Source organism: Formica exsecta, unplaced genomic scaffold, assembly GCF_003651465.1.
Source record: "Formica exsecta isolate Colony F162 unplaced genomic scaffold, ASM365146v1 scaffold155, whole genome shotgun sequence".
Lineage (NCBI taxonomy): Eukaryota > Metazoa > Arthropoda > Insecta > Hymenoptera > Formicidae > Formica > Formica exsecta.
The window spans coordinates 651,350-662,778 of NW_021848872.1; the positions used below are offsets into that span (position 1 = coordinate 651,350).

The 11,429-nt window shown below is 37.7% G+C and overlaps 1 protein-coding gene across 2 annotated transcripts in view; it reads right to left on the reverse strand.

Moving 5' to 3' along the window:
- The window catches only part of LOC115233019 (semaphorin-2A), a 367,181-nt gene that overhangs the window by 283,313 nt on the left and 72,439 nt on the right, over positions 1-11,429 (reverse strand). The window contains exon 1 of one of the 2 annotated variants that reach the window (XM_029803230.1): positions 10,650-11,420. The exons of the other annotated variant lie outside the window; for it this stretch is intronic. The gene's annotated coding sequence lies outside the window, so the exon portion shown is untranslated. Of the gene's footprint in view, positions 1-10,649; positions 11,421-11,429 lie in introns of those variants that run through there. 2 annotated transcript variants of the gene reach the window in all.

The window sequence follows — 11,429 nt, forward strand, 5'->3', positions numbered from 1 at the left end:
GGGATTTGGCGGTACGCTGTCAGAGAATCTCTATAATACCCAAGTTACAGCACCCTTGCGCTTACCTCTGACCGTCTCCCCTTAACAACAGTTCAATTAGTTCCGGCTTAACGGCTCTCAGTTCCGGTGACTCGTGACCGGAATCTCGGACAATTATTCCGTGGACAGAAATGGAGCAGTGCAAATTTCTGCTTCTCTCCCTTCCTCCTTCTCTCGCCGGCGTCGTAAGTTGTGTGAACAAATCTTTTTACACGCGAAAGTGAGAACAGTTGTTATTGGAGTATGTGACGAAAATTACTTCAATCTCCTTTTAAAAGATTGTTTTTCGTGGAAACAGATCGTAATGAGTTTTCGATAATTAAGTTTATATTTCTTGACTCGAAGACGTCAAAAAATATATTTTTACATTCGCGATCTATATATGTCCATGATCACTTATATATCTCCTGTGCGTCAGTTATTAAAAATTGAAATTTATGAAGAGTCGCTAAATTATACACTTAATATATTTCAAAAAGTTAATTTTTCATTCTTTTCTAGGAGAAGAATAGGAACATGTTAATTTTTCATTCTTTTCTAGGAGAAGAATAGGAACATGGAGATGGTAAAATCAAGTATCCTGAAAGAACTACATAGGAGAACTGCAGCAATATAATCAAACGTGCCTTAATGTGTTTGCCCGCGAAAGTGCCTATCCGAAAACGTCTAGGAAATGAAATAGCGTTGCGTACGTAAACGAGCTGTCAGAGCACTGGCGAGTAAATAACTAACTTTCTTCGCCGAGCCGTCGTACCGCCTTAAGCCGTTACGGAGAGCTCATTACGAGCACGACATGCCCCGCGTTTTCGTGAAGTTTCTACGATAAGAAAGACAGCGTCGTAATTACGCTACGTCTGCGCTTCGCAGATCGCTGAATAAACCGAAATCTTCGCGAGATATTTACGACGATGAATCCAGTAGGTACTAATTTCGGAGAATCGTGTGATTGAATTAAAGGTATCATATTTTAACATTTTAACCAATGGATGTCATTGAATTGTTATGCGCATAAATATTAGAGCAGATTATTTCGATGATATTTTATATTCATATAACACGATTTTGCACAACCAAAGAAGAAAAATCATATGATGACGGAAAGAAAACGGTGGAAAGAGTCGGAGGAAATTGCCGCCAATCAGATCTTCTCAGGCTCAAGAAAGACAAAGATTTATGAAAGGAGCGTGAACTCGTTCAAATCCAGCAAAATTGTCTTTAACTTAGGAAACAGGAAAGTATGGAGATAAAAATCTTGTCACGAAATATAATCAGACAAAATTAGATATGATGTCAGACTAAAATTAATTATCTTATAAAAATAAAATGTCATAAATTCTTGATAATTCGTAGGATTGATGCAATTTGCAAAAATATTCTAGAAATTGTCAAACATATATACGCACACACACAGATATTCTGGAAATCTTTATTCTGCAGATATATGTATAAAGAATAGCTAATTTAATAAAACAAACTCGCTGGATATGAATCGATTTTGTGATAACATTGGAAAGCTATTATTTTTAAACAGGAATAAAATCCATGTGCATGTATGTATGTGTGTGCAAATATAAAATTTTTACGCAGTGACTGTGCATACTAACATTGAGAAAAATAATCTTTTACTATGTAAATGCATATTTTCGGATGATATTTTTTCATACGTTGATGCATATTCATTAAAGCATTGACTTCGTCGTTAGATTCAATATCCTATTTCCATAGAATATGCTATCGATAAAAAGTGTAGACACTCTACATGTTTTTCCATCAGAAACAAAGTGCATTAATGAACTCCATCTGTAAATACATTCGATCGAGCCTGAAAAAATTCGATAACTGTGCAGCATCAATACGAAAAAAAAATGCTATACCCTGAGAAAGAATGAGAAATAGCGGTTATTGATTAGTACGTATAAAAGTAAAAAAGAGTAATTATTAAAAGTTCAATTCGACATTCCGAATTGGAGAATAATGATCATTCAATAATTACTAAGAGATACGAGTAATAGCAAGTGATTACGTGTGTTTCCGTCTCGTTTTTAATTAATTAACAAAAACTTATATTCGCTTCATATTCAATATTTCGTATGACGAATAATTAACTAATTAAGAGAAATACGAACGTACATTACCTAATGACACCCGTGATAACGTCAAATTCGTAAAAATGCATTTCCAATTTATATGTACATGTGACGAATATATGACATATTGTATCAAAAGAGAGATATTTGTTTAGATGTAAACGGCAGATGTGTGATATCAGATGAAATGAAACGTGCCCGATGTGCGAGTTTTCTCAACTGGGAAGCTGGAGACAGAATTCAAAATAGTCAACTCTGTGCAGGCGCTAGTCCGAAGAGAGGGTGAAAGACGAAGATAGCATTATGGATGGCTCGAAACGGGGGTGGATGGCTTATGGATTCCCCCTTTCCCCTCTCTCGAACTTTCGCACGGGTAACCCTTCGTATAAAAGGTTGGGTTAGTGTCAGGACAGTTAGGTCGTCGACGTGACCCGAGAGTTCGCCTGGAACAACCTCCATTTGTACGGGGAATTACATTCGCGAAGGAAGAAAAAAATATTTCAATGCCCGCCGTTCCTGCCCATCAAAAGCGGAAGCTTGAAGATTCGAAAATAACAAATCGTGGCGTTTTCGTGAATATTGCAAAAAATAAACAATGATGTCAGATGTTTCTATAACGTCTCCTTATATGTTCGTTAATGCGTACTGTAATTAAACGACTACAGGTTGGATAGATATTTCCTGCAAGTCTCTCGTTATCGGCCATAAAAGATATTGTACAATAAAACGTTAAAGCATGATTAATCGCGGTCAATGGTGATACATTAAAAGTCATGTGTACAGTAAAAATAAACGCGCGTCAAGAGAAATAAGAGCGATATTCTGATGTGAGCCATCTTATTGTCATTAACTGTAGCACACGTCTCGCGGCAATATGAAAAATGATTACGATATCGAGGTGAAGAGTCATAGAAACGACTATATCACGGACAATCAGTCGTCACCGCTGCATATCGCCCACCATCATAATAGTATAATAGTATAATGTATTGGCCGAGAAGAAAACGGTTTCCCATTTCTCCATTTCTCGGTGGTGAGCAAAAATGTAGTTCTATTGCATACGTTGAATGATGACGCGCATTTGTCGGCAAAGAAGATAATGCAATTCTAGTTGTCGTCCACATGCATCGATTCTTCATTTGCATATAATCTACTTCGGTCATATTACACTCCGTTTTCATGGTACTGCCCACATCCGTTATTCAACAAGATTCATTTTATAAATAACTATCTTCGTTTTCCCCTCTTTAATAAAGATCATTAACTAGTATAGTATAGTATAGTATAGTTAGTTAGTATAGTATAGTTCAAGAAAAGAATTGCTTGATAATTTTTTGCTTAAACCTATCCATATTTTTTTAGTGCCTGATATAAATTTTGTTTTCTTTCATATCTAATTTTAATGATTTCCTTATCAAAGAGATATTTCGCGTTCATAATAATATATATATCCGTTAAAAAAAATCTAAGAAAGTAATGATTAAAGATCAAGCTTGGAAGGTAGTATCGATCGTCAATCGTCTCCATCTGGCAAACGACGCCTCGCAATATATTTGGATTACCCGCATATTGCACCGACGTAACAGCCTGCATTCGCAGAAGGCATTACGCCCTTTTATCCACAATGTCCCATAACCACGCGATGTGCGGGAATTAAGGCTGATCGACGACTGCAGGGATTTCAAGGTATTCGTACACGCGTGCGATCGAAAGAGCGGGTAACCCTCTTGGGGGTCCTCACAACCCCTGACTCACGGCACCCCCGGCGCGATTTTTAATGACCGACGTGAAGATCATAATGTTCGCGGTGAAAGTAGGTTCAAGGTAAATGTCCACGTGGAATATGATTTATGAATGAGAGAGAAAAGTACGACGGCACGCTAGCTACTGCAAGCAAAAAAGAGCGCACGATTCGCGATTTATCACATCACGCCAAATGTAAGCTTTATGTATATTTATTCGCGGACAATACGCGCAAACACAAACGAAGACTTGAGCACGCTCGCGCGCACGTTATCGCACGAAACAACTCAACTGTCTGTCATACTTGACAATATTATTAAGTTATTCGCTCTTTTCGGCATTCAGTCTCTCTCCTGTGCCGAAGAGAAATAAGTTACAATAAAAAGAAAAAAAATAATATCCTACCATAGCGGTAACCGACCGGAACAACTTCGCATATTTCAAGCAGCAAATAAAAAAAAACATATGTGCATACATACATACATATATATATATATATATATATATATATATATATATATATATATGTATGTGTGTGTACACACTACACAGATATACCTGTTATATTTTTTTATCTCCAAACATTATACTTTCAGAAAACGTAAGAAAAAATCGATTTTTTGCACTCTCTAAGTAAACCAACCTCTTAATTTAAATCAGATTTCTAAATTCCCTTTTTAAAATCTTATAATTTTTGTTTGATTTTTCCGCATATCGTTTTACAAATATTTTGCTAGGGCATTTATAAAATGAAACAGAAGATAGAAAAAAACTTGTGTATATATATATATATATATGCATGTGTGTGTACACACTACACAGAAACTTTTCGAAAGTCGTGAAGAATGAGACTGATTCGCGATCGTATCGCGATCTCTCATTTGTCTTGGAATTCTGGTAATTAGATCATTTCCCGACTGACCGGAGCTTGAAGTTATACGCGTATATGATGTATGAACTCTATGTCACCGACATCGATATTAATCGCCCGTCCCTTCTTATATCACGGTGGTCAAAAGAAATATCGCCAAGCGTGCGGATAAATGGCGTGTTTCGGCCGGTGTATATATATCGGCGGCTGCTTTTTCCCGCACCCTTACATCTGTAAATCCTTGTTCGACGAAGGTGAACGAGCGCGCGATCGAGATTAACCCCAACGCGGCCCTCAGGTCGAAAGAACGCCCAACAACGTCCTGCATCTCGTCGCTCGTGGGACACGCCATATTTTATAGTATCAATCATAGCGCGCAATAAACGAAACCCGCGAGGGTAGCGGGAGAAGGAGGAGGGAGATTGGGTTGCTAAGATACAGAACCGGTTAATGGGACTATTACGTCTAGACCGACTATCGTGGGGGGCCAAGGAAGCCGGCAGGGGTAGCGCGAGCAGGATGAAATACACTCCCTGATGTAGGTAGGTAGGGGATGATGTCGTCGCAACGTGCTACCAGCTGTGACTTATGACGTATCACGGCACACGAGCAACGCCGACGTGGCCCCGTGGGTGAGCTTCAAAACTGAGCTACGCGTTCAATAAGTCATGATTTATCGAAAGGCACGCCAGTGCCAGGCCTTAAATTGTTTTTGTCGCCATAATACCGCCAGTTTGTCGGCTTGCAGTGTAAAGAAACGTGCGACAGTTTAAGAGAGTTCGCTCACACAGCGATCATCATTAATTTTCCGATAACAATTGACAAGTACATGTAATTTTTAACGCGCTTCCGAAGAAATATACTAGTAATCGGGAATATATTAGATTAAATACGATCACTCTTTTAATAGACACAGTAAAAAAAAAAAAAAGTTTACGATTGCTCTTTAATTCATCAAAAGTCACATGTGCGTATAACACGAGTCACAAAAGATAACAATTGTTTTCGAAATTTTATTTTAACCGTGGATAGATCGCGTGTCGAAAACCGCGAGCAAAAAACAAAAAGAAATATTTAATCCACCAGCGGTAAAAAATCTATTTCGTTTTACTCGTATATACGGCGATCTTTGTGAGCGGATTAAATCTGCATCCGGAAAATCTGTACACGCGCGCCTGGCAATCGCTACCGCTGTCGTTGAAACGCAGAGAGATGAGAAATAAAAATGGTAACGATGCCAGGGATATTATCGACAGATTAAACCGCCGTTCATTTGCACGTCTGCTGTTTGAAAAGTAATTACCTTGTTGTCATCGACAGACCGCCATCGAACCACGCGGTGACTCAACAGCTGCGAGGGCGAACCTCTTCATTATTTTCCAATACCTCTGCACTCGGTACGATATCTATGGGAATAGGAGTGCCGGTTTCATGTGTATGGGCGAGTTTACGAATGGAATGCAGCGACAGTCCAGAAACTGGTGCGACAATTGTACTTTATACTACTCCTATTAAATAAACTTTCTCGTCGATTCCTCTCTCTCTCTCTCTATCTCTCTCTGTTTCATTTGTTCTAGTCAAACTTTTCGTATTAGTATCTAAAGACACCGATGAGAGAAGCGCAAATGTATGTATAATTCAGATTTTATTTGTTTATTCCAAAATTTAATATAATTGTGTAAAATAGCACATTTTCTTATTCGAGAATTGCAGTTAGAAAAAAACTTAAAGAAATTATTTACAATTAAATTAATTAACAAATAATAGTTAACAAAATAAACGACATTACAAGCAAGATTTTTAAAATGTAAATAACAGAACAAACACGCAAGTATAATTTTCCAATACTAATCTTTATGATACTGTTCTATCTAAAATTATGAAGCCCGTGTATGTGTGTGTGTATATATATACGTGTATATAATGCATTAAACTATTAAGCATTTGAACGTACGCTTCACGTTTCTATAGGCTAATTATATCATGTATACCAAAATTACGATTATACCTAAATCTTTGCTGCGTCTATTAAGGAAAAGCTGCATGAATCAACTATGTCAAAAGTTAATAAATCTAATACATTTCGAGATTCATGAATTGCGCGCACACATACACACAAAGCACTTTTAACCTTTTAAAATATAAAAATAATAATTAATTTATAAGTTAAAGTAAAGATTGGCGCTGTAGAATTAAAATTTGTATTTTTATAAATTTTTATGTACAATCACTATAAAATTTCCCTGATATGGCTACTATAAAAAAAGTTAATTCGATATAAAATAATATTTACGATTTTGAGATTAAATTATATTCTACAGAGCAAATATTTACTTTGACTCATAAATTAATTATTAATTTTATATTTTAAAAGATTAAATGTGTGCTTTTTGCACAATGCCAAATTCATGATATAATCTCGAAATATATTAGATTTATTAACTTTTGACGTAGCTGATCTCCCCGTGCAGTTCCTTCTTAAATGCTTTTTCGTCCTCATATTCTTTCTACATTTCTCCTGCTCTTTCTTTCTCTTCGTCCTTCCCCCTTCCCTTCCTTGTCACCCTCTCGCTTTCACGCTCGTGAGTAAACATTTCAAGCGACTTTGAAGTCGTTCACTGGTTAAATAGCCCCGCAACCAAAGCAATTCCGTGTTGGAGTGTTTCGAATCAAAATACCCTCGAACTGTATTTAGAAGTGATTGTCTGTTTGAGCTTTGGAGATTGCCGGCTTTCCGATTGTTATTGGCGTGCAAAAACACGCTAGTCAAAAACGTTATTTTATTCTACAGAGCAAATATTTACTTTGACTCATAAATTAATTATTAATTTTATAATTTAAATGATTAAATGTGTGCTTTTTGCACAATACCAAATTCATGATAATCTCGAAATATATTAGATTTATTAACTTTTGACGTAGCTGATCTCCCCGTGCAGTTCCTTCTTAAATGCTTTTTCGTCCTCATATTCTTTCTACATTTCTCCTGCTCTTTCTTTCTCTTCGTCCTTCCCCCTTCCCTTCATTGTCACCCTCTCGCTTTCACGCTCGTGAGTAAACATTTCAAGCGACTTTGAAGTCGTTCACTGGTTAAATAGCCCCGCAACCAAAGCAATTCCGTGTTGGAGTGTTTCGAATCAAAATACCCTCGAACTGTATTTAGAAGTGATTGTCTGTTTGAGCTTTGGAGATTGCCGGCTTTCCGATTGTTATTGGCGTGCAAAAACACGCTAGTCAAAAACGTTATTTATTATGAAAAACATACTTTGAATGCTATCATACCAATAAATACAAAACATGTGTATGTGTATGTGTGTAATAATATTTATATACTAAATTTCCCTCTTTCTGTATATTCTGAATATATTTTCAACACATAAATATATTCTCTCTGTAATTTTACCAATAAAATGTTCTGATCGATCTAGTAATTAAGTTAACGGGCTACTTCACCGCATTTCTATACGAGATATGAAAATAAAGTCATCATTGAATGCAAGGAATCACGATTTGATCCTTGAGAAAACGAAAAGATGCTTAACGAGCTTGCGACTGGAACTCGTAATTGTGGCACGAGTTTACAATTCGCGACCGAATGTCGCATCAAATCCCCGGTAAAACTACTCCAAGATGCATTAATTCCAAAAGAGCGTAAAATACATTCGCAGATAGAATTTTGCAACAATCCGATTTGTCTTAAAAAAAAAAAAATAAAATAATAACACCAAAAGCAATTCGAACAGAAATCGAAGCCCAGCCTTGATTACCAGCGTGACTAACGAGACTTCGTTCTTCCTCGGGAACGAGAAGAGCCGTTCATTCGATCGTCCGTTCACTCAAACCTATCTACCGAAAATCGATTTAGCAACAGCGGCGTGGTCGTCCTGCCACGCCGATTCCCCAACAATGAGAGATCGATTTAACATTTGTAATCGGACGAGCGCCGCCGTGTCAACCTCTATTCCCTCTGAGTCCTCCCTATTCGGTCTTTAAAAAAAGGGCTAGAATAGCGATACGAAGGAGAACCGAGGCTATTGTATCTCGCACGTAATTGCTGAAGTGAGAAGTCTGATCGCGAAAGCAAATGGAAAGAAAGAGACGAAGGAAAAAGAGAGAACGACGAGTGAACGTGTAGTGATGGAATCTGTTGCGAGTATTAAAAAAATAACTACGCGCGAGAATAAATGCATTTTTAAATTTAATTGATATAATTGAGTTTAATTGATGTAATGAATGTAATTTTGAAAATATTTGTGAAAACCCGGATATCGAGTCATATTTCAAAAATGATAAATGTGCTCATAATAATAATTATTCTCTAAATTATTTTATTCTCTAAAGTATTTTACGTATCCGCTATAAAAAAAAAAAAAAAGATACGCGTTTATATGTTGAGGGAGAGAGAAATTATATGCATTTTCCGGGATATTGTATAGAACACGATATTGCATACAACGCGGTATAATATGTTCTTCATTGATTCAAAATATAGCTAGTTATATGCGTACACACAGATTACGCATGCGAGAATGTTGCCAAGGATAAGCACGGGCAGGGAACACGAGAACAAATATTTGTCGTGATATATTAGATCGCTATATATCGCGAGTAGGTCATTTCGAGACTACGATACAGCGTCGCACACATATATATAAGCTGTAGTATAAACGCACACGTGTAGGAGTAATAGAAGCTTCACATGTAACTTGATACTCTCCGTACACGCTGTCTCTTGCACGTGTAAGATAACGACGTGAGATGCGCTGTTAAAAGATAGCCAACGTGTTCGCGTCTCACAGCCCGTAAAACTTCTCAGATCCCGGCATGTACTAAATCCGGCATATGCATGAAAAGTTTCAATGCAACGCTGAAGATGGACTATTTAATACACAGATATGTATACTGTGTGCCTAACCAGTAGGACGAATATATATAAAAAAAAATCTTATATTCCTCTCGTATTCGAAATATATTTTCTCGCATCATGTGGATCGAAAATATTATTCGAAGAGATACGATATATAAACGATCAACAACGGAAATTTATAGTATCGTATTTATACATACATATTGTGAAATATCATCACAACAGCTTTTATGTAAACATTTAATCAGAATTGGCTATTGGCGCAATGGGAAAATAAATTAATTAGTATCGTATTTATACATACATAATGTGAAATATCATCACAACAGCTTTTATGTAAACATTTAATCAGAATTGGCTATTGGCGCAATGGGAAAATAAATTAATAGAAATTATTTAAAACCATGCAGCGAGAATTGTTTTACTTCGCTCTCTCTGTTCGTGGTATCCGTAGGTGTGAAATAATAAATACTACCAATAAACAAATATAAACATTGACCAAAATATCGTTGTATTAAAGCGAGTACCAATCTATGCCCGCGAGTGTAATGCTCGTCATTTTTTTGCGTAAATAAAGTCAACAAGAATCATCAGAAATTCGATTGCTAAATAAGAAGATAATCGGCGCATATGTTTATGATAATTCTTTTCATTTCTTTATGAAATTCCATTATGAAAAATATCTAAACTCCTATGCAAAGATTGCAAAAATATTCTCCACGTATCGATATTTTATTTTATTATTCATAATTTTGCAGCATCGTGTCGAATAAAAATTAAACTTTGCCGACTATATAGCATATTAAAAATTTTCATTAACTTTGCATCATAAAAAAAGTAATATACTATATTAATAACGTTTAACTTCCAAAATAAAAAGACGTAGTACTACGTCATCGCAAAAATGGCAAGAATTGCTATCACTCAATTTTTACATACTCGAGAAAAATAACTTACATCCATCAACTATCACATAAACAAACGATTTTTGATGATTGTTGTTATACGAAAAGGCCCTGTGTGTCGACCTTGAAGCACTTACTTCGATCGATCTCGCGTTCCCGCGTCCCAGGACGCTGTCCTGGAGTCCTGACGTCGGCCACGAACTGCTGAGTGTTCCTACTTGCCTTGTCGTTCAATCGCACACTCACTGGCAATGTGACGAATTAATCGCGCGAGCTGACGAGAGTAAAAGCACGTCGAAAACGGCTGACGCAATCGGCTCGCGTTTCTTCGAATCTGCCGCCACTCGCGGGACACACGCTTAATTCTCGGAATCCTTACACCGTCACGTGAACACAACCGCGCGCGAGGACACGTCGATACGCGTCGGTCATCGGCCGATATCTTCTCGCGAAAGAGATTTCGACGAAATCGAGGCACGCGTGTCTCGCGAAAGATCGTAGCTGCTCACGACTGGCAATCGTCATCGATCCTGCATCGCCGGCTTCGTCTCGTCTCCGACACCGATGCACTCCGTACTCTTTCCATTAGACTCTCGTCGCACAACTCGATGCAATATTCGCACGCACAAGTTCACTCCAATCGTCGCGAATCGCGGAGCGATGACGCCGGCACAACGAGAACGATCAACTTCAGTGCGTCTCTCCCCCGCGGCGCTTACGCCACTCCACGTTCACATGTGACCGCACGAAACTGGGGCATATTCGCGCGCACGTCTCTACCCCTTCTCCCGCGTGTCTTTCTCTCACCTCGAGAAACGGAACGATGGCACGACGCGATGCACAGCGTTGTTTACACCTCGCGATCGCGAAAAAACTGTAAACGACGCCGTAAAGCTCTCACGACGACCGAGAGCGTC